The sequence below is a fragment of the Episyrphus balteatus genome, chromosome 3, assembly GCF_945859705.1.
Source record: "Episyrphus balteatus chromosome 3, idEpiBalt1.1, whole genome shotgun sequence".
Classification (NCBI taxonomy): Eukaryota; Metazoa; Arthropoda; class Insecta; order Diptera; family Syrphidae; genus Episyrphus; species Episyrphus balteatus.
The window spans coordinates 79,271,012-79,275,303 of NC_079136.1; the positions used below are offsets into that span (position 1 = coordinate 79,271,012).

General features: G+C 31.9%; 1 long non-coding RNA gene across 1 annotated transcript; it reads left to right on the forward strand.

Annotated features, from left to right (window-relative positions):
* Nucleotides 1–891: 891 nt before the first annotated feature.
* LOC129913143 (uncharacterized) lies at nt 892–1,915 on the forward strand. Its single transcript, XR_008771990.1, has 3 exons — nt 892–1,003; nt 1,086–1,317; nt 1,373–1,915. It is a non-coding gene; the product is annotated as an uncharacterized LOC129913143 (long non-coding RNA).
* Nucleotides 1,916–4,292: the final 2,377 nt, after the last annotated feature.

Here is a 4,292-nt window from a genome sequence, read left to right on the forward strand (position 1 = left end):
AGTGGTTTAAAAATCGAAACAGGTAAGTAAGCGTGTTTTTTTGGCAAAGCTATCTGCAGTACAATTTCCCAAATATTCACACAGAACAAAAATGTATATGCAGACACCAAGAGAAAGAAAAACGCTTGGTTTAGCTTATATCCTTATCAGCAACTGCGTGTTGTTTTTGTAATGCATGTAAACGCCACAAAAACACAGCTAGTATCAGAAACCTCATTTTTTCGATCATTACCTGGCAAAAGTAATAAGATAAAGTGTAAAAGTTTCAAATCGATCGGTCTTCAAGATTACAACTTATTGAATCATAAAACCAAAGGTTAAAAAAATAAAAAATTACTCACCCATTTTCAAAAATTTTATTTTTCCAACAAAAAAAAAAATGCAATTTTTTTTAAATCCAAAAGCATATTTAATATGTTTTTGGATTCAATTTTGAAAATTGCACTTGTTTTCAATTTTACCGTTATACGGTTTTAAGTAAAATGTTGGTTGAAATCGGATGAATCATCTACGAGTATGTCAAAAATGAAAAGCGATTTTTCGACAGATTTTTTTTTATTTTTTTAGTTCAGATTTTTAATTATTTCAGAAAAACGACGTTATTTGCGACACTACCTACACAAAATTTTTTTTATTAAAATCAATTTTTTTTAATATTTGTTAAAAGGCAGGTACTGTTACATAACTTTAGTAGTTTAAGATGTAGTTCAGGATAGATACTGACATACAGGTTGATGGACACAATTGCAGAACTCACACTTTGCATTCTTTAACATATATTGTTATCTGGATGAGTTTTTTTTTCGAACCCTTACCTAAATAGCAAGTAAAAATTGATTTGTTATACTAACCAATTAATATGTCAAAAGTCAAACATTCCTAACCGACAGAGGTATCCTTAAAAAATACCTGCACAAAATACTTATTTTTATCGTTTATTATTTCTTTTTTCCTTCAAAACAAAAAAAAATCTTCCCCCCACTGGCTCATTAAAACTATATAGGTAAGTATTGGCATATTTTTTTGTTTAGTCTCCCATAAATACCCACCAGAGTATTTATTATTAAATTTTTTTGTATTCATAGATTTCTTTGTCTTTCTTAAGTGGTTATATTTTAATTAAAAACACGGGATGAGCAACGCCAACGTCGCACTCGTCGCGTCGCAAAACAAAGCGCATACAAATTTCATTAATTCACATAAAACTCTTCAGTGAACAATTTTTGTTCTGCCTCGACTCGGCTGGAAAATGGTGGCACTAATACACAAGGCTTTTGAAATGAGTCAGGAGGACGGAAGAATACGAGAATAGTTTAGGTAATTGTGATCGTGATGTTGATTATGAATATTATGAAAAGAAGTTTTGTTAAAGAAACACACAAACGTTCCAGCCTTAAGAGACTGGATACACGGGAAAGTGTGCTGTGTGCACTAAATGGTTTTGTTTGTTTTTGGACATCCTATATTTTCTGTGAAATTTTCCTTATAATTTGAGTAAACAATAGCTTGATTGGAAGAAAATAAGATAAGAGCAAAGGAATTTAATTGAAAGAACTTGAGGTCCAAAAAAAAAAGGTGAACAGTGAATGCTAAAAGATTTTAATAATAGAGATTCGAAAAGAAAGACAAATTTTGAATAAATTATTTTCTCAATATAACGATGTTGAAAGTGATAGAAATATTAAATTTAGGTGTTAAATTTTCAGAATATAAAACTAGGTGCATTTGTATACTCCCAAAAATTATAAGGTTGGAAATAAATTTAAAAAAAAGTATTCTCAAAGTTCAAGTCTTTAACTTAATTCTTATATGTGACCCCAAGCAGCTAATATGGGATTTTGCTCCTCGAACTAACACTAAGTTTTAAGTTGCACGCAAACTTTTTGTTCCAAAATTTTGAAAGTTGGCATAGTTAAGGTATAGTATAGATTCTAATAATAGAGAAACTATTAATCTTTGCACATTTATTTGAGTCTGATATATCAATTTGACAAAGCGACATGGTGACATGGTGGCATGGCGACATAATATAGCACCATAGCGACATTGCAACATGGTGATAAAGCGACATGGTGACATAGCGACATTGCGACATGGCGACAAAATTACGTTGCAGCATGTTGACAAAGCCACATGGTGACATTGCGACTTGGCGACATAGCAACATGGCGACATAGCGATACGGTGACATAGCGATATGGTGAAATAGTGACATAGCGACATTGCGATATAGCGACATTGCGACATAGTGACATTGCGACATGTTGACAAAGCCACATGGCGACATGGTGACAAACCGACATTGCGACATAGTGACAAAGCGAATTAGTGACATTGCGGCATAGCGACATAGTCGCACCATTGCGACATGGTGACATAGTAGCATGGCAACATAGTGACAAACAAAATTTTTTTCCTGCACCTCGATTGGCTTATCACTTAAAGAAATTTTTGTTTTGTGAGTTGCAACAATTTTGTATATTAAAGTTTAAAAAATCGAAGTTTCTTAAGGTACCTATATTAAAGGAAGTCGTGCAATTTATTTAGTTAAGTAGTGTATTAGTTTATTAAAAACATAATCCCAAAACGATGTCTGCTATAAAGCTATAATGCTTGCAAAAGAAAAAGACTCCCATTATTTCAAAAATACTTTTTAAGACCTAAAATGACACAAGACTACACACAAGATTGGAAGTTTCTGAAAAGGAGATACTATAATAATTTCAAATTCTTAGGTATATTGCCATCTAAAGTGTAATCCAAGTTTTATTTGGCTAATGTATTAAAGAGGATGACGGCGAAGTTAATGCAAAAAGCGCCGATTACCATTCAAAAGCGGTTTCGTTAGTACTACATACATTTATATATGTGGTTATGTAAACATTAGAACTTCAATGGAAAATGCAAAGCCTCAAAGCTTTAAGATTCCTTGCTTTATTTTCAAGATCTGAATATGCAAAGACATCAGTTTCATTTGCAAAGGACCAAGTTTTTAGCGTAAAGTTTGATTACATTTCCGATAAGGCGTAAACGGGGTGGGTGGCGCACTGAAAACACATTTGAATAGGGACACATCCATGTCTGATCAAAGCATGCCTTAACTCACCCATTTAATATGAATGGAATATCAAGCAAAAAAATTTCGTAAAATAAAATAAACAACCTAAAAATTACATTTCCAAAAAGGTCAAAAGCATATTCTTTTTTTGGGGGGGCTGGCTACGGAATGTTTTTGGGTGGTAGCATTGGGATACAAATATAATTTTTAGAATGTTTCCTCTTTCGAAATCGTTATTCGTTAAGGTTAACGGAAAATTAAAGGAAATTGTACATCGTCTGTTGGGACGGAAGTAGAATTAATGAAAAATAATTAAAAAGGGATAACATTTTATGACTCGGATGTTGAATATGGGTAAAGGTATTGGGAGGTATACGTTTTACGTATAGGTGATATTAATTTAGGAGATTGCGTTGAATAAAATTTTTGCTTTTATTTAGTAACAAAAGCTTAATGTTAGTGAACTTATTTTATTATGTGACCTTTTTTTTGTCAATGATAGATCAAATAAACAAGAGTTGACAAGGTAGTAGCTTTGTGTAGGTAAGTGTTTTCTTTTGTTTCAATGTTGCAGTGATTTATTTTTTAATCGATAAATTGGAATTTGGAACAGAAAAAAGTAGAGGTAACATAATAGCTGCGTTCCTTTGGAAATATTTATCTACTTTTTAGTACTTAAAACTACTTTGATCTACTTTGCTATACTGAAAAAGTAGTTCAAAGCAGCTTTAAGTACTAAAAAGTAGATAAATATTTCCAAAGGAACGCAGCTAATGTATTCAAGATAAGAAAAAAAATCACGGAGGCAGATAATATTTATATTTTATTTTACGGGATATAAAACAGTATCCCCCCTCACCCGAAATTTTTTTTATTATTTGTATCTATGTATATGATATGATAATCCAAAAATCTCCATTTAAGTCTTTTCGTTTTTTTCGCGATAAAGAGGCTGTTGACGACGCGACGTTTTTCCCCCGTTACACTCTGTTTTTAATAAAAGAGCTCACTTTTCAAATAATACGTCAAAAATAGAAAACAATTCATTGTTTTGCACTTTTTTTGGGAATTTTTCATAAGTTAAATAATTTTGTTGGTCAAATCCTGATTCGTGTCTAGCACTCCAAGAGAATTAAAGTCAACCAAGTCCCTGGTATGAGCCTGAATACAATTTGACTGTACATTTTTTGTTTGTTTTTGCGAACAGTATTACGAAGGGTTAAAAACTCGGTTT